A 19,943-nucleotide genomic window follows, 5' to 3' on the forward strand; every position below is an offset into this window, starting at 1 on the left:
TAAAGGAGCAGAGAGAGGCGGAGAGGTTTAGGGAGCGACTTCCAGAGCTTAGGGCCTTGGTGGTTGAAGGCACGGGCACCAATGGTGGAGCAATAAAAAACAGAGAGGTGCAAGAGGTCAGAATTGGAGAATAGCACTATTTGAAGGGTGTACGACGTTCTAGAAACATAGAAACATAGAAAATAGGTGCAGGAGTAGGCCATTCGGCCCTTCTAGCCTGCACCGCCATTCAATGAGTTCATGGCTGAACATTCAACTTCAGTACCCCATTCCTGCTTTCTCGCCATACCCCTTGGTCCCCCTAGTAGTAAGGACCTCATCTAACTCCTTTTTGAATATATTTAGTGAATTGGCCTCAACAACTTTCTGTGGTAGAGAATTCCACAGGTTCACCACTCTCTGGGTGAAGAAGTTCCTCCGCATCTCGGTCCTAAATGGCTTACCCCTTATCCTTAGACTGTGACCCCTGGTTCTGGACTTCCCCAACATTGGGAACATTCTTCCTGCATCTAACCTGTCTAACCCCGTCAGAATTTTAAATGTTTCTATGAGGTCCCCTCTCATTCTTCTGAACTCCAGTGAATACAAGCCCAGTTGATCCAGTCTTTCTTGATAGGTCAGTCCCGCCATCCCGGGAATCAGTCTGGTGAACCTTCGCTGCACTCCCTCAATAGCAAGAATGTCCTTCCAAGTGTCTTACAATCATAGAATGTTTTGAGCACAGGAGGAGGCCATTCAGCCCGTCGAGCCCTTGACGGCTCTCTGCAAGAACACCTCAGCCAGTCCCACTCCCCTGCCCTTAAGCTCGAGGAACAGCACCTCAATCGAGTTCAAAAATTTCAGAGCGTAACCGCTGCCAATCTTTGGCACCCCCTCCCCTCCCCCTTCCCCTCCCCCCTCAGGGCCTGTTTCTTTCTTTTTTTTTCTCTCCTTGTCTCTAATGGCACCTGGTCATTATCCCGCCATTTACGCCGTATCTAGACTAATGTGTTTCTAATTCCTGACATTACCATTAGAATTTGGGCCATCATTCCTTTTGTCTCTCTAATCTCTCCTGTCTTCCAACCTTCCCTTTTGTTCTTTCTTCCCCTCCCCCTTTCAGTGCTCGTTAAGAATCTGTTCTTTTCGAACACTCTCCAGTTCTGACGAAGGGTCATCGACCCGAAACGTTAACTCTGCTTCCTCTCCACAGAGGCTGCCTGACCCACTGAGATTTCCAGCATTTTCTGTTTTTATCCCCCCAGCCAACATTCCTCCCTCAACTGGCTGTGTTAAACAGGCTGGGGCTCTTTTCTGGAGAAAAGCAAAGACTGAAAGGTTTTGAAAGAGTAGATGTGGAGAAAATGTTTCCTTTTGTGAGCAAGACCAGAACTAGGGACCATAAATATAAGATAGTCACTAATAAATCCGATGGGGAATTCAGAAGAACCTCTTTACCCAGAGAGTGGTGAGAATATGGAACTCGCTGCCACAGGGCGTGGTTGAGGTGAATAGTATAGATGCATTTACAGGGAGGCTAGATGAGCATACGAGGGAGAAAGGAGGAATAGAACGATATACTGATTGGGTGAGATGAAGAGCAGTGGGAGGAGACTCGTGTGGAGCATAAACACCGACATGGAGCAGTTGGGCTGAATGGCCTGTTACTGTGATGTAAACTTTGTAATTCTATTCAACCAACGCCATCAGAAAAACAGATGAACTAGCCGTTAGCCTCATGGTTGTTTGTGGGACATTGTTGGGTGTGAATTGGCTGTCATGTTTGCCTCAATAACAGTCGCACTGCACCAATAGCAATTCTTTACTGAGATGCACTGAAACATTAGGATGATTTGACAAGGCTCTAGTTAAATGATTACACCAGCGAGCTGGAATTAGTCACATCTATTGCCTCAATAAGGCACTTAAATGTGTGAGTCAGTGTGAAATCACGTGGTGGTGGCATCAGAGGTGGAAAATTGCACAAAAAAATGAGTGAGGAATGCGACAGAGATGAGTTAGTGAATTGGAATACCTGTATAAAGACATGTTTCTCATGAGCAAATTTTCAGGGAGCCAGACTTGTGCACAGATCTCGAGGGAAACTTGCGACCAATGCCACAGGATTGCAGAAAGAACAACTTAATTTATATAGCACCTTAATGGAATAAAATGCCCCAAGGTGCTTCACAGCAATATAAAACAGTGTTATTAAAAGAAAGAACTTGCCTTTCACGACCTCAACAACAATGACAACAACAACTTGTATTTATATAGCATTATTCACGTAGTGAATCGTCCCAAGGTGCTTCACAGGAGTATTATGAGATAAAAAATTTGACACCGAATCGCATAAGTAGTAATTAGCGATGGTGACCAAAAGCTTGGTCAAAGAGGCATGTTTTAATGAGCGTCTTGAAGGAGGAAAGAGAGGCAAAGAGATTTAGGCAGGGAGTTCCAGAGCTTGGGGCCTAAACAACAGGAGGCACAACCACCGATGGTTGAGCGATTATAATCAGGGATGCTGAAGAGGGCAGAATTAAAGGAGCGCAGACATCTCGGGGGGGGGGAGGGGTTGTGGGGCTGGAGGAGATTAAGAGATAGGGAGGGGCGAGGCCATGGAGGGATTTGAAAATAAGGATGAGAATTTTTAAATCAAGGCGTTGCTTAACCGGGAGCCAATGTAGGTCAGCGAGCACAGGGGTGATGGGTGAGCGGGACTTGTTGCGAGTTAGGACACGGGCAGCCGAGTTTTGGATCACCTCTAGTTTACGTAGGGTAGTATTTGGGAGGCCAGAATGGAGTGCGTTGGAATAGTCAAGTCTAGAGGTAACAACCTCAGGATGTCCCAAGGCACTTTACAACCAATGAAGTACTTTTTGAAATGCAGTCACTGTTGTAATGTGGGAAATGTGGCAGCCAATTTGCGCACAGCAAGCTCCCAGAAGCAGCAATGTGATAATGACCAGATCATGGTGCCGAAATTGGTGGACCGCCCAATTTTCGGCAGTCTCACAGTGATCGGTCAATCTTCACTGCCCGGACCAATGTTGCCAGCACTCCATCCCAGCGGTACCAGGCGGTCCTGAGCGGTGAGTCAGTGGAGTGCGACGGACGGTCTGCTCTGGCGGTGCGGGGTAAGTTGTCTGGGACGCGGGACTCTTTGGGTCCCGAGTTCTGCCTTCCATCGACCTCCGCCCCCGTCCCTCTCCACTCATTCCTCCTCCCCCTCCCTCCCCAAGAAGAGCAGTTCGGAAGCCAGAGACTGCCGATGTCGGATCGCAGGTAAGTGTAGATTAATTGTTTTGTGCAGTGTTTTGGATTTATTTATAACACTTATATTGTTATTTATTTATTTATTTATTTGCGCATTTTGCAAAGGGGGGGGGGGGGTGCAGAATAGATCTGTAGGGGGCGATTAGATCTCTGAGGGGAGGACTAGATCTCTGGGGGAGGACTAGATCCCTGGGGGAGGACTAGATCCCTGGGGAGGATAGATCTCTGGGGGAGGACTAGATCCCTGGGGAGGATAGATCTCTGGGAGAGGAGTAGATCTCTGGGGAGGACTAGATCTCTTGGGGGGGAACTAGATCCCTGGGGAGGATAGATCTCTGGGGGAGGACTAGATCCCTGGGGAGGATAGATCTCTGGGGAGGACGAGATGTCTGGGGGAAGAACTAGATCTCTGGGGGAGGACTAGATCTCTGGGGGAGGACTAGATCTCTTGGAGGGGGGATTAGATCTCTGGGAGGGGGATTATATCTCCTGGGGAGTGGGGGGGGAGAGAAATAGATCGCTGGGGGGAGGGAGGGGGGGGGGCAGGAGGAACATTGTAATTTACATACCGTCGACATACCATCGGCATAAGCCACCTTTTTTCAGACAGTGTGCAGCTTCGGTGGTATGTCGGCGGTATGCTACCAATGTCGGACTTTTGGGCGGTCTGTGGGGTGCTCCGTGTGGGCAGACGGTATGCATACCGCCCGGCGGTATGTCGCTGATGAATTTCCCGCCGGGCGGTATTTTCTTGATCAATTTTGCAGTTTTGGGCGGTATGCGCCGGTATATCCACCAATTTCGGTCCCCATCTGTTTTTAGGTGTTGGTTGGGGGATAAATATTCAAAGTGATTATTGGCAACAACTTCTTTGTCCTTCTGCGCAGGTCCGCCCCTTTTTAGCGCATGCGGCCCGATCCGGTTGCGCATGCCCAGAGCGACATTCGAGAAAGCCAGAAGTGTTGGGCCGATCCACCATCCGCGTGGAGCGTATCGCTGCTGGAGCTGCTGCTCGGGCTTTTGGGTTATCTCCAGGACTTATGCCGAAAATATAGTTGTGATTATCTACACGAACATTTTCACGGCCTCTTTGGGAGAGAAAAAAAATCGGAGGTAGTGAGAGACTGGGGGGAGAGAGAGAGAAAGAGAGAGAGAGACTGCGGGGAGAGAGGCGGGGAGAGAGAGACTGGTGAGAGAGAGACTGGGGGAGAGTGAGAGAGAGATTGGGGGGGGGAGAGAGAAAAACTGGGGAGAGAGAGACCCACTCTCTTTATACCCGCACCACATTCTCCCTCTCCGCCTACATCTGGTTGATTTCTCGGAAAGCTCGGTGCGTGTGTGGCAAGTGACATCATTGGACTGAACAAAATCTGGAAGTCACGACACCATCACTATTCACTTCATACCCAATAAACCTGTTAACAATCCGTGACGCACACACAATGCCCCGTCTATGGTGCAGCGGGGCGGGAGGGGGGTGGGCTAAAGTCAGGAACCTGGGCTGGGGGAGGGGTCAGGAATCTGGGCTGGGGGGTGGGTCAGGAACCTGGGCTGGGGGATGGGTCAGGAATTTGGGCTGGGTGGGGAGGTCTTAACCTGTGCGAGTGAGCTCTCTCTTGTCTGGAGCCGGCAGTCAGAATGGCTCGAATTACACTTTGCAAAGTCACCAATTACATAGGCTGGGCGGTTCTAAATACACATTCCAGAGAAACTGCAGGGCACGTCTTATCCTCCAAGGGGACCAATCAGCAATCAGATCTTGTGATCAAGGGCATTTTACTGTTGCAAATAAACGCGTCCATAAATATTGGCACAGGACACCGGGTAGAACTTCCCTGCTCTTCTTCGAAAAAGTGGCCGTGGGTTCTTTTACGTCCACCTGAGAGAGCAGACGGGGCCTCGGTTTAATGTCTCATCTGATGTACGACACCTCTAACAGTGCCGCACTCCCTCAGCACTGCACTGGAGTGTCAGCCTAGATTCTGTGGTTAATTCTCTGGATTGGGACTTGAACTTACAACCATCTGGCTCAGAGCGGGAGTGTGCTGCCCACTGAGCCACGGCTGACACCCAATGGTCCCCGTAATATTTTTTTGGTACGCGGTCCCTTTAAGGGACTGCGTGGCCCATTCAAATTCCCGCGATTGCACGTATATTTCCATTGAAAAGCTGGGGAGCGGCCTGCGCGAGGCCTCCAGACCGCCGTGAGGCTTCGCGGCTTAGCGGAAACGGGGCTGACACCACGAATAAAACATTGTCGTACAGAACTGCTATAAGGCAAATAATCATGGAATCAGGCAGCAGAGGAGGCCACCATTCTCCCATCGTGCCTGTGCCGGCTCTTTGAAAGAGCTATCCAATTAGTCCCACTCCCCCTGCTCTTTCCCCATAGCTCTATATAAGAACATAAGAAATAGGAGCAGGAGTAGGCCATTAGGCTCCTCGAGCCTGCTCCGCCATTCAATAAGATCATGGCTGATCCAATCATGGACTCAGCTCCACTTCCCCGCCCGCTCAGCATAACCCTTTACTTCCTTATCGCTCAAAAATCTGTCTATCTCTGCCTTAAATATATTCAATGACCCAGCCTCCACAGCTCTCTGAGACAGAGAAATCCACAGATTTACAACCCTCTGAGAGAAGAAATTCCTCCTCATCTCAGTTTTAAATGGGCCGCCCCTTATTCAAAGACTATGTCCCCGAGTTTTATTTTCCCCTATGAGTGGAAATATCCTCTCTGCATCCACCTTGTCGAGCCCCCTCATTATCTTATATGTTTCGATAAGATCACCTCTCATTCTTCTGAACTCCAATGTGTATAGGCCCAACCTACTCAACCTATCTTCATAAGTCAACCCCCTCATCTTCAGAATCAACCTAGTGAATCTTCTCTGAACAGCCTCTAATGCAAGCATATCCTTCCTTAAATACAGAGACCAAAACTGTACGCAGTACTCCAGGTGTGGCCTCACCAATACCCTGTACAGTTGTAGCAGGACTTCCCTGCTTTTATACTCCATCCCCCTTGCAGTAAAGGCCAACATTCCATTTGCCTTCCTGATTACTTGCTGTACCTGCAGACTAACTTTTTGTGATTCATGCACAAGGACCGCCAAGAAATGAAATCTTCCCCCAGCCTTTCCCTGGGGTATATTTTCCTCTGTTCGATAGTGTTTCATGCTTTAGTTATTCAGAGCCTATGTGCCCAGCACTGCACAAGTGGCGCATTTGATGCCACCTACTGGAAGTCAGCCCTCATTGCACCACAATACAGCATAACAAGAGTGACCACACTGCAAAAGCACACAATCAAAATACTGCAGATGGGGGAAATATACCTCTGCACTTGCTTAAAGCCTGTTACATCTCTAACTTCTGATGAAACGTTAACACCACAGATGCTGCCTACTGAGTGTTTCAACAACAACAACTTGCATTTATGTAGCGCTTTTAACGTAGTAAAATGTCCCGAGCCACATAAGTAGATATTAGGACAGGTGACCAAAAGAGGTTGGTTTTGCAGAGCGTCTTAAAAGGAGGAGAGAGAGGTAGGGAGGCAGAGGGGTTTAGGGAGTGAATTCCAGAGCTTAGGGCCTAGGCAGCTGAAGACACGGCCGCCAATGGTGGAGCGATTAAAATCAGGGATGCGCAAGAGGGCAGCATTGGTACACGAGGGAGAAAGGATTAGAGGAATAAGATTATTTGGGCACAAAGGGAATTGAGGGATATGGAGATCGGGCGGGAAAGTGGGGTTGAGGTCGAAGTTCTGACATGATTTTATTGAATGGCGGAACAGGCTCGAAGAGCCTAGGGCCTACTCTTGCTCTTATTTCTATGTTTCTTATTATGAAAGGGTTTGATTGGGTCGATGTAGCGAAGATGTTTCCAGTTGTAGGGGAGACCAACTGTAGGGGCCATAAATATAAGATAGTCACAAATAAATCTCAGGAAATTCAGGAGAAGCTTCTTTACCCAGAGAGTGGTGAGAATATGGAACTCTCTAGCACATGGAGTAGTTCAGGCGAATAGCATAGATGCATTTAAGGAGAAGCTTGATAGGTACATAGGAGATAGAATGGAAGGATATGTTGATAGGGCTAGTTGAAGTGGGAGGAAACTTGTGTGGCGCATAAACACCAGTTGGGCAGATGGCCAGTACATTCTGTAAAGAAAGAAAAGAAAGACTTGCATTTATATAGCGCCTTTTATCCCAAAGTGCTTTACAGCCAATGAAATACTTCTGAGGTATAGTCACTGTTGTAATGTGGGAAATGCGGCAGCCGATTTGCGCGCAGCAAGCTCCCACAAACAGCAGTGTGATAATGACCAGATAATCTGTTTTTGAGTGATGTAAGCTGAGGGATAAATATTGACCCCAGGACACCAGGAAGAACTCCCCCGCTCTTCTGCAAAATAATGGATCTTTTGCGACCACGTGAGAGAGCAGACGGGGCCTCGGTTTAACGTCTCAACCGAAAGATGGTACCTAAGTAATAGTTCGTGCTCTCGTCCACCTCGAAATAGTGTCGGGGCTGGTGAGGAGGGGGAGGGGCTTACTCCCCTCACTGAAGACAACTCGAGGTGATAAAATGATAAAGGGATTCGACAGGGCAGTTGAGGGAAACTATTTTCTCCGGTGAGTGGAGTCCAGAACACGGGGGCATAATCTTAAAATTAGCGGTAAACCATTCGGGTGTGAAATCAGGAAGTATTTATTCACACAAAGGGTAGTAACAATCTGGAACTCTCCCCGATAAAGCATGTGGAGTCAATTGCAGGGCTCAGTTGGAGTTTTGAAGACTGAGATCGACAGCATTTTGTTGGGCGAGGGTCTCAAGGGTAATGAAGCAAAGGTGGGTAAGTGGAGTTGGGGTACGGACCAGCCGTGATCTGATTGAATGGCGGAATGGGCTGGAGGGGCTGCTGTGTCAGCTGTGGCTCAGTGGGCAGCACTCTCGCCTCTGAGTCAGACGGTTGTGGGTTCAAGTCCCACTCCATGGGACTTGAGCATAAAAATCTAGGCTGACATTCCCAGTGCAGTGCTGAGGGAGCGCTGCACTGTCGAAGGTGCCGTCTTTCGGATGAGACGTTAAACTGAGGCCCTGTCTGCCCTCTCAGGTGGACCTAAAAGATCTCATGGCACTATTTTGAAGAAGCGCAGGGGGAGTTATCCCCAGTGTCCTGGCCAATATTTATCCCTCAATCAACATAACAAAAAACAGATGATCTTGTAATTATCACATTGCTGTGCGCAAATTGGCTGCTGCGTTTCCTACATTACAACAATGACTACACTCCAAAAGTACTTCATTGGCTGATAAGCACTTTGAGACCTCCAGTGGTCATGAAAGGCGCTATATAAATGTAATTTCTTCATTCCTATGTTGCTATGCAAGTAGCTGAAGAGAAAAATCACTGCCGAATCACTCATTTCCCGATGCCCCCTCCTGCCCCGCTTCCCTGGACGAATGCAAGGAGCCTCTCTGACTAACTTCAACAGGAAGTGCTATGATCTCACTCGCAGTTCCCAACTCCTGGCAATGCACAGCTGGGTTTCCACATGAAACGTGCTGCAACTCTCCAGTTTTATCGACTCCACTGATTTCTTCAGGGCTGTTTTTTTTAAATACTGAGAGGAAACGAGCCCCCTTTCTTACCAAACAGTCCTTAGCCGCCCCTCAAACACCACCATTATGACGGGGCGGGATTAGCTCCGCAGCAACGCGTGCCTCCTCGAGATTGGGCCTCAGGCGACAGATTGTTAGCATGCGGGCACTTTAAGAGGGCATGAGCTAATCAGGCGTGACAGTCGAGAAGGAGCGGGCAATGGACATGTTCAGTGAGGATACTTTAATGTGCTCGTTGACCTACATTGGGTCCCAATCCAGCAACGCCTCGACTTTTAAATTCTCATCCTCGCATTCCAAGGCCTCGCCCCCTGTATACTCCAGCCCTACAACCCTCCAAGATCTCTGCGCTCTTCCAATTCTGCCTTCTTGTACATCGCCCACTTCCATTGGTGGTCATGCCCCCAGCTGTCTCGGCCCTAAGCTCTGGAATTCTCTCCTGAAACCTCTCCAACTCTCTTTCTTTTAAGATAACGCTTTAAAACCTCTCGCTTTGACGAGGCATTTAGTCCCCTGTCCTATTATCTCCTCATGCGGCTTGGTGTTAAATTCTTGTTTGATAATTGCTCCTGTGAAGCACCATAGGACATTTTACTATGTTAAAGGTGCTATACAAATGCAGGTTGTTTTTGTTGTTATTCTTTGTGTTCAAAGACGCCGCACATGGTGGGGGGCAGGGGTCCCACTGGGAATGCCAATAGGGACAGGATTAGCACTGGCGACAAAATAAAATGCAGCAATTTAAAATGTACAATAAATTAAATCTAAATATGAGAAACTGCAGTAAGGATTTACAATACCAAAACAGACCATTCAGCCCAACAGGTCCATGCCGGAGTTTATGTTCCACACGAGCCTCCATCTAACCCAGAGGTGGGCAATTATTTGGGCTGGAGGGCTGCACACCAATGTTCCCCCTAAGGTTGCCGCAGTCACTGTTGTATTGTAGGAAATGCAGCAGCCAATTCTGCGCATAGCAAGCTCCCAGAAACAGCAATGTGATTATGACCAGATAATCTGTTTTAGTGATGTTGGTTGAGGGATAAATATTGGACTCCAGGGATAATTCCGCTGCTTTTCTTCAAAATAGTGCCATGGATTCTTTTACGTCCACCTGAGGGAGCAGACGGGGCCTCGGTTTAACGTCTCATCCGACAGACGGCACCTCTGACAGTGCAGCACTCCGTCGGTACTGCACTGGAGTGTCAACCTAGATTTTTGTGCTGAAGTTTCTGGAGTGGGACTTAAACCCACAACCTTCTGACTCAGAGGCGTGAGAGTCCTACCAACCGAGTCACTGGCTGACTAAAAGAAAGAGACATAAAGAGAGGGAAAGCAAGATTGGATCAAGAGAGCGACAGAAAGCAAAGGTAAGATGAAATGTAAAATTTTTACATTTGACAATTTTCAGATCTCCTAAAACAATTCACAACGCTTATAATTGTTCACTTTCTGGGTCAGAGAGGCTATTTGCAGTCAGTAACAATGATCACATCATTAAAAGGGTACTTAATCTGTTAATTATTAGAGTTAACCTTCTGCGGCGAGTTTAATGGACAATTAAGGCGCAAATGCAGCAACTTCGTGAAACTCACAGGGAGGTCGCACCAAGTCCCGCTCACCCATCACCCCTGTGCTCGCTGACCTACATTGGCTCCTGGTTAAGCAACGCCTCAATTTCAAAATTCTCATCCTTATTTTCAAATCCCTCCATGGCTTCGCCCCTCCCTATCACCGTAATCTCCTCCAGCCCCACAACCCCCCAAGATGTCTGCGCTCCTCTAATTCTGCCCTCTTGAGCATCCCTGATTGTCATCGCTCAACCATCGGTGGCCGTGCCTTCTGTTGCCTGGGCCCCAAGCTCTGGAACTCCCTGCCGAAACCTCTCCGCCTCTCTACCTCGTTTTCTTCTTTCAAGACGCTCCTTAAAAACCTACCTCTTTGACCAAGCCTTTGGTCACCTACCCTGATTCCTCCTTAAGTGGCTCGGTGTCAAACATTTTCTCTCATACTGCTCCTGTGAAGTGCCGTGGGAGTTTCACTACATTAAAGGCACCATATAAATATAAGTTGTTGTGGTTGAGGTTGAGGGCGAGATGCCGTTTTCGCGAGCCGAACGGTGGAGCGGCGCATATCGCCCAGCAATCTGGCAATTCGCAAATCACGGGGTCTCTCTCCCTCGCCACAAGTTGCGGGTTGATTTGCACATTAACAACAATGTGCATCGTTCAGACCCAGTTATTCCTTTCAGCAGGATCTGAGCCATTATTTACTTTGGCAATGGTCAGAGCATTTAGCCACTAGGTGTCAGATTCCCAGCTACTGTTGTGCAAAACTATTTGGAAAGAATGAGCTATGGGGTGTTGAGTTCACATAGTTTCAATGGATTTGAGGCTCGGATTTCTGTTTGAGGGGGGGGGGGGGGCGGAGGAGAATAGGAAGCGTGGCATTGAACAGGTTTTTCAGTAAGTCCCTATGTTAATATTTCCAGTTTCCACTATGTGCTTCACCCACCAGTAGCAAGCATCCCCAGTGTAGTTGGCATGGCCTTTGAAGGGACGAAGATCAGATCTGACCAAATGATGGTGATTTGGAGGTGTCCGATGTTGGCTCAGTCAAGTTAGAAACATAAAAACATAGAAAATAGGTGCAGGAGTAGACCATTCGGCCCTTCGAGCCTGCACCACCATTCAATAAGATCATGGCTGATCATTCACTTCAGTACCCCTTTCCTGCTTTCTCTCCATACCCGTTGATCCCTTTAGCCGTAAGGGCCATATCTAACTCCCTCTTAAATATATCCAATAAACTGGCATCAACAACTCTCTGCGGTAAATTCCACAGGTTAACAACTCTCTGAGTAAACAAGTTTCTCCTCATCTCAGTCCTAAATGGCCTACCCCTTATCCTTAGACTGTGTCCCCTGATTCTGGACTTCCCCAACATCGGAAATATTCTTCCTGCATCTAACCTTTCCAGTCCCGTCAGAATTTTATATGTTGCTATGAGATCCCCTTTCATCCTTCTAAACTCCAATGAATACAGGCCCAGTCAATCCAGTCTCTCCTCATATGTCAGTCCAGCCATCCCGTGAATCAGTCTGGTGAACCTTCGCTGCACTCCCTCAATAGCAAGAACGTCCTTCCTTAGATTAGGAGACCAAAACTGAACGCAATAGTCCAGGTGAGGCCTCACCAAGGCCCTGTAAAATTGCAGTAAGACCTCCCTGCTCCTATACTCAGATCCCCTAGCTATGAAGGCCAACATGCCATTTGTCTTCTTCACCGCCTGCTATACCTGTATGCTAACTTTCAATGCCTGATATACTATGACACCCAGGTCTCGTTGCACCTCCTTTTCCTAATCTGCTGCCATTCAGATAATATTCTGCTTTCGTGTTTTTGCTCCCAAAGTGGATAACCCCACATTTATCCACATTATACTACATCTGCCCTGCATTTGCCCACTCACCTAACCTGTCCAAGTCACCCTGCAGCCTCTTAGCGTCCTCTTCACAGCTCACACCGCTACCCAGTTTAGTGTCATCTGCAAACTTGGAGATATTACACTCAATTCCTTCATCTAAATCATTAATGTATATTGTAAATAGCTGAGGTCCCAGCACTGAGCCCTGCGGCACCCCACTAGTCACTGCCTGCTATTCTGAAAAGGACCCGTTTATCCGGACTCTCTGCTTCCTGTCTGCCAACCAGTTCTCTATCCACGTCAGTACATTACCCCCAATAGCATATGCTTTAATTTTGCACACCAATCTCTCGTGTGGGAACATGTCAAAAGCCTTTTGAAAGTCCAAAAACACCACATCCACTGGTTCTCCCTTGTCCACTCTCGTAGTTACATCCTCAAAAAATTCCAGGAGATTTGTCAAGCCTGATTTCCCTTTCATAAATCCATGCTGACTTGGACCGATCCTGTCACTGCTTTCCAAATACGCTGCTATTTCATATTTAATATTTGATTCTAACATTTTCCCTACTACTGATGCCAGACTAACCGGTCTATAATTACCCGTTTTCTCTCTCCCTCCTTTTTTAAAAAGTGGTGTTACATTAGATACCCTCCAGTCCATAGGAACGGATCCAGAGTCGATAGACTGTTGGAAAATGATCACCAATGCATCCACTATTTCTAGGGCCACTTCCTTAAGTACTCTGGGATGCAGACTATCAGGCTCCGGGGATTTATTGGCCTTCAATCCCATCAATTTCCCTAACACAATTTTCCGCCGAATAAGGATATCCTTCAGTTCCTCCTTCTCATTGGACCCTCGGTCCCCTAGTACTTCCGGAAGGTTATTTGTGTTTTCCTTCGTGAAGACAGAACCTCCTTAGCCCGATCTTTAAGGAGGGCAGACTCCAGGATATAGTCGATGTATTCACTGAGACATATGGGCCTTATGCTTAACATCCGTAAGACAAAGGTCCTCCACCAGCCTGTCCCCGCCGCACAGCACTGTTCCCAAATCATCAAGATTCACGGCGCGGCCCTCGACAACGTGGACGATTTCCCATACCTCAGGAGCCGCTTGTCAATAAAAGTAGACATTGATGCGGAGATTCAACATCGCCTCCAGTGCGCCAATGCAGCCTTCGGCCACCTGAGGAACAGAGTGTTTGAAGCCAAGGCCCTCAAATCTACCACCAAGCTCATGGTCTACAGGGCTGTAGTAATACCCACCCTCCTGTATGGATCTGAGGCATGGACCATATATAGAAGGCACCTCAAGTCGCTGGAGATATATCACCAACGATGTCTTCGCAAGATCCTACAAATCCCCTGGGAGGACAGGTGCACCAACATCAGTGTCCTCGTCCAGGCTAACATCCCCAGTATTGAAGCACTGACCACACTCGATTAGCTTCGCTGGGCAGGCCACATAGTTCGCATGCCAGATACGAGACTCCCTAAGCAAATGCTTTATGCGGAGCTCCTTCATGGTAAACGAGCCAAAGGTGGGCAGCGGAAGCGTTACAAGGACATCTTCAAAGCCTCCCTGGTAAAGTGCGACATCATGACTGACACCTGGGAGACCCTGGCTGAAGACCGGCCACTAATCTTTGTGTCATCTGCAAATTTTGTTACACTACACTCTGTCCCCTCTTCCAGGTCATCTATGTATATTGTAAACAGTTGTGGTCCCAGCACCGATCCCTGTGCCACACCACTAACCACCGATTGCCAACCTGACGAGGACCCATTTATCCCGACTCTCTGCTTTCTGTTAGTTAGCCAATTCTCTATCCATGCTAATACATTTCCTCTGACTCCGCGTACCTTTATCTTCTGCAGTAACCTTTTGTGTGGCACCTTATCAAATGCCTTTTGGAAATCCAAATACACCACATCCATCGGTACACCTCTATCCACCATGCTCGTTATATCCTCAAAGAATTCCAGTAAATTAGTTAAACATGATTTCCCCTTCATGAATCCATGTTGCGTCTGCTTGATTGCACTATTCCTATCTAGATGTCCCGCTATTTCTTCCTTCATGATAGCTTCAAGCAAATGAGGGTACGGGGCCCAGAAGAGGCATGTGTTCGGGATCCAGAAAGGAAGAGGGCCCGGGGGCAGCACGGGCCAGCCCACACTGCGATATGTGTGTGCACTAGATCCGTACAGCAGAGCAGGTCTCCAGTCGTCCTGGTTAACCCTTGCCACTGGCCCAAGACCTAGCTCTGTCAAGCACGTGTGGTGGCTGGTGTGCAACGGTCACCACACGTTAAAAAAATCCACGCACAGGCATCGTCCCTCGCCTCAATTGGAGCTCAGGACTGGAACATCGGATCCTTCATTGAAACATCTGTGGAAGCAAGTCATCCTCGTTCGAGGGACCGCCTATGGTGATGATATCCTTTGGAAATCATGAATGCAAAGGGGACAGTTTAAAACATCGTTCAGCACCCATGAACTAGAATTATACTGTATAAACAGTCTGCCTCACTGTCTGAGCATGCATTAGAAGGAATAAAAAAGGGGTGGAATAAGAATAAATAAAAGTGGTGGATATGTTGGACATCGTGGAGAGTTAAAGGATTAACAGGTGAATTTCTTCACGTCACGGAGCACTAGACTTTCCAATATAAACAGGATGGTTTTGAAGTGTGGTGAGAGGAAAGCCGAGCTCGTCTTCTGATATGTAAAGTGCTTGTGCAAAGATCTACATGACAGCCATGAGTGATTAGAAAATAGGAGCAGGAGTAGGCCATTTGGCCTTTCGAGCCTGCACCGCCATTCAATATGATCATGGCTGATCATGCAACTTCAGTACCCCATTCCTGCTTTCTCTCCATATCCCCGATCCCTTTAGCCTAGGGCCACATCTAACTCCCTTTTGAATATATCTAACGGACTGGCCTCAACAACTTTCTGTGGTAGAGAATTCCACAGGTTCACAATTCTCTGAGTGAAGAAGTTTCTCCTCATCTCGGTCCTAAATGGCTTACCCCTTATCCTCAGACTGTGACCCCTCGTTCTGGACTTTCCCAACATTGGGAACATTCTTGCTGCATCTAACCTGTCCAATCCCGTCAGAATTTTATATGTTTCCATGAGATCCCCTCTCATTCTTCTAAACTCCAGTGAATATAAGCCTAATCGATCCATTCTTTCTTCATATGTCAGTCCTGCCATCCCGGGAATCAGTCTGGTGAACCTTCGCTGCACACCCCCTATTGTGTTCCTAACACAGATGAGGCTGCACACAGGGAGGTTAAAGTAACAGTGACCTGAGTCTTTATTAAGACACTCCTGAGTGATGAACAGGCCTTAGGGGCCGTCATATGTACAGTGCTCCCAAGGGATGCTGGGCTGTTGGGTGTCATGGGTTCAATTTCCTGGTCCGGGATGGTGTCGATGATCCTTTGGGTGTGTGTTGTGGGCTCGAAAAAGGTGGTGTCTGCTGTGGGTTGTTCAGGGCAGTCTGTGAACCCCATCCTCGTTTGGTCCAGGTGCTTTCTGCAAATTTGTTCATTGTCTAGTTTGACGACAAACACCCTACTCCCTTCTTTAGTTATCACCATGCCCGCGATCCACTTGGGACCATGTCCATAGTTTAGCACATACACAGGGTCATTCAGATCAATCTCCCGTGACACAGTGGCGCGACCATCGTTTATATTTTGTTGCTGCCGCCTGCTCTCAACCTGATCATGGCAGGCCGTGACAGGTGATTTATCATTTTCAGACCTTCCATGACCATCAACAAGTCTGGAGGCTGTGCCATTTCCACCCCCGTGGTGGGCAATGGTAGCTGACTGAGAACATTCACACAGTTCTCGGTGCCTGGCCTGTGGCGGGTGGTATAATTATACACTGTTAGCGCAAGTGCCCACCTTTGTATGCGGGCTGAGGCATTAGTATTTATCCCCTGGCTTTCAGCGAACAGGGATATGAGGGGCTTGTGATCGGTTTCCAGCTCAAATTTGAGGCCAAACAGGTACTGATGCATTATCTTTACCCCGAACACACACACGCTAATGCCTCTTTCTCAATCATGCTGTAGGCCCTCTCGGCCTTAAACAAGCTCCTGGAGGCATAGGTGACAGGTTGCAACTTCCCTGCAACGTTAGCTTGTTGTAATACACACCCGACTCCGTACGACGACGCATCACATGCTAGCACAAGTCTTTTACACGGGTTATACAATACAAGCAGCTTGTTGGAGCATTAAATGTTTCTGGCTTTCTCAAAAGCAATTACTTGTTTTTTTCCCCATACCCAGTTCTCACCTTTACGCAATAACACATGTCGGGGCTCTAAGAGGGTGCTTAACTCCGGTAGAAAGTTACCAAAATAGTTGAGGAGTCCCAGGAACGACCGCAGCTCTGTTACGTTCTGTGGCCTGGATGCGTTCCTGATAGCCTCTGACTTGGTGTCTGTGGGCCGAATGCCGTCCGCCGCGATCTTTCTCCCCAAAACTCCACTTCTGTTGCCCCATGAAGGCATATTTCGACCTCTTCAGCCGCAGCCCTACGCGATCCAGTCGCTGGAGGACCTCCTCCAGGTTTTGTAGGTGCTCGAGGGTGTCCCGACCCGTGACCAATATGTCGTCCTGAAAAACCACCGTGTGTGGTTCCGACTTGAGTAGGCTCTCCATGTTTCTCTGGAAGATTGCTGCAGCCGACCGAATTCCAAACGGGCATCTGTTGTAGATGAACAGTCCCTTGTGCGTGTTGATGCAGGTGAGGCCCTTCGAAGACTCCTCCAGCTCCTGCGTCATGTAGGCCGAAGTCAGGTTGAGCTTGGTGAATGTCTTGCCTCATGTCAGTGTCGCAAATAGGTCGTCTGCCTTAGGTAGTGGGTATTGGTCCTGTAGCGAGAAACGATTAATAGTTACTTTATAATCGACCCAAATCCTGACCATGCCATCACTTTTGAGTACTGGAACAATCGGGCTGACCCACTCGCTGAACTCCACTGGGGAGATGATGCCCTCACGTTGCAGCCTGTCCAGCTCAATTTCCACTCTCTCCCTCATCATGTGAGATAACGCTCGCGCCTTGTGGTGAATGGGTCGTGCCTCTGGGACCAATTGGATCAGCACCTTCACCCAGGAATAATTTCCAATGTTTGACTCAAAAAGGGAAGGAAATTTGTTAAGAACCTGGGTACATGAGGCCTCATCGACATGTGATAGCGCTCAGATGTCATCCCAGTTCCAGCGGATTTTGCCCAGCCAGCTCCTTCCAAGCAGTGTAGGGCCATCGCCTGGGACAATCCAGAGTGGCAGTTCGTGCACCGTGCCCTCGTAGCTGACCTTGACCATGGCGCTGCCCAGGACAGTGATGAGCTCTTTGGTGTACGTTCTCAGGTTCAAGTGGATGGGGCTCAGGGTTGGTCTGAGTGCCTTGTTACACCACAGTCTCTCAAACATCTTTTTACTCATGATGGATTGGCTAGCGCCAGTGTCCAGTTCCATGGCTATGGGTAAGCCATTTAATTTTACATTTAGCATTATAGGTGGACATTTCATTGAAAATGTGTGCACCCCGTGTACTTCAGCATCTGCCTCCTCTCTCTGAGGCTCGAAATTGCTTTGATCTACCATGGACCGATCTTCCTCTGCCACGTGGTGGTTCGCAGGTTTTGCAGAGCTTGCAGCTCGTCTGCAAGCTCGTTGGAAGTGCCCCATTGTTCCACAGCTCTTGCAAATATACCCTTTGAAGCGGCATGAATAGGCTGAATGGAAGCCTCCACAACGCCAACAAGGTGTTAATTGCCTTGCATTCATCCTTTGTTGCGGACTCAGTCATCTGGGTCACCTGAGGTCTACTGGCAGTTGCAGACTCGTGATTTCTGCCCTGTACATTTCTGCTCGCAAACACAGTTCCAGTTAATTTATGAACATTGCTCGCACTTGTGTGCTGAGATATCGCTTGGTGTTATCAATGGTGGACATAAATTCCTGTGCTATCGCAATGGCCTTACTGAGGGTCGGTGTCTCTACAGTCAAAAGTTTTCATAGGATGGACTCATGGCCAATGCCCAGTCCAAAAAAGTCTGAGCATCTGCTCCAGCTAGCTATCAAACTCACATTGTCCTACAGTCTGACCTAGAAACCAGAAACTGAGCAACTGACCACAGGCTGACCTAGAAACCAAAAGCTGACCAACTGAACACAATCTCACCCAGCAACGAGAAACTGACCAACTGACCATAGTCTGACCTGGAAACCACTTCCTGATCTTCAGATCACTGGCACATGTAGAACCGATACCTCGCCATCAGCACGCTCCCCCTCGGGTTAAGATGCTCCTGAACCAGTGTACACAGCTCCTCATACGACTTATCTGTGGGTTTCACCGGAGCCAGAAGATTCTTCATGAGGCTGTAGGTTGGTGCCCCGCAGACCGTGAGAAGGACCGCTCTCCTTTTTGCAGCGCTTCCTTCTCCGTCCAACTCGTTGGCTACAAAGTACTGGTCTAGCCTTTCAACATAGGCTTCCCAGTTCTCACCCTCCGAGAACTTCTCCAGGATGCCTGCATCTTTGCATTGGATTTGTATCCTCGTCGCCAGTTATTGTGTTCCTAACACAGATGAGACTGCACACAGGGAGGTTAAAGTAACAGTGACCTGAGTCTTTATTAAGACACTCCAGAATGAGGAACAGGCCTTAGGGGCCGGTTTATATACAGTGCTCCCAAGGGATGCTGGATCCCTTGGGACTTCAGGGGATGCGCTCCCTGGTGGCGGAACATGGGAGTGCATGCTTTACAGATACACAACACCCTCAATAGCAAGAACGTCCTACCTCAGATTAGGAGACCAAAACTGAACACAATATTCCAGGTGAGGCCTCACCAAGGCCCTGTACAACTGCATTAAGACCTCCCTGCTCCTGTACTCAAATCCGCTAGCTATGAAGGCCAACATGCCATTTGCCTTCTTCAACGCCTGATGTACCTGCATGCCAACTTTCAATGACTGATGAACCATGACACCCAGGTCTCGTTGCACCTCCCCTTTTCCTAATCTGCCACCATTCAGATAATATTCTGCCTTCGTGTTTATGCCACCGAAGGTATAAAAGGCAGTCTACCATGTCGCCTCCTCACTCTGGAGTTACAATGAAGAGACCAAGGTCACAACAGTTTGAGCTTAAGATGTGCAGTCTTGGAGTTATTCTAAATGTAACAAATAAGGTGCTACATATGAATAAGGTCAGAGCATGCGGAGTCAGAGTCGGGACAAGTAGCAGAATGGATAGCTCGCTGGCTTCAAAACAGAAAACAAGAGTGGGGCGAATGCTAACTATTCAGAGTGACAGAAGGTGAAAAATGGGGCCTCAAGATCAGTGCTGGGATAACTGTTGTTCAGTTTATATTAATGATTTAGACTTTAGAATCAAAACAATTTCAAAACTTTCTAAACTGCAGATGACACCAAATTATGGTGATGGTAGGCAGAATAGTCAATACCGAGAATGGGCTACAACAAATTATCAGTCGACATTAATAAACTTGCAGAATGGGTTTTAATTAGTAAATGAATTTCAACATAGATAAGTGTGAGGTATTTCATTTTAGTAGGAAAAATTAG

General features: G+C 48.1%; 1 protein-coding gene across 4 annotated transcripts in view; it reads left to right on the forward strand.

Annotated features, from left to right (window-relative positions):
* Positions 1 to 19,943, forward strand: part of LOC139259666 (tubulin alpha chain) — a 149,070-nt gene that overhangs the window by 47,281 nt on the left and 81,846 nt on the right. For 2 of the 4 annotated variants that reach the window (XM_070875216.1, XM_070875218.1), the window contains exon 2: positions 9,973 to 10,252. The exons of 1 other annotated variant lie outside the window; for it this stretch is intronic. The gene's annotated coding sequence lies outside the window, so the exon portion shown is untranslated. Of the gene's footprint in view, positions 1 to 9,972; positions 10,253 to 19,943 lie in introns of those variants that run through there. One more of the 4 variants, XM_070875221.1, reaches the window with a different exon arrangement.

This window comes from Pristiophorus japonicus, chromosome 3 (genome assembly GCF_044704955.1).
Source record: "Pristiophorus japonicus isolate sPriJap1 chromosome 3, sPriJap1.hap1, whole genome shotgun sequence".
In the NCBI taxonomy this organism is placed as follows: Eukaryota; Metazoa; Chordata; class Chondrichthyes; family Pristiophoridae; genus Pristiophorus; species Pristiophorus japonicus.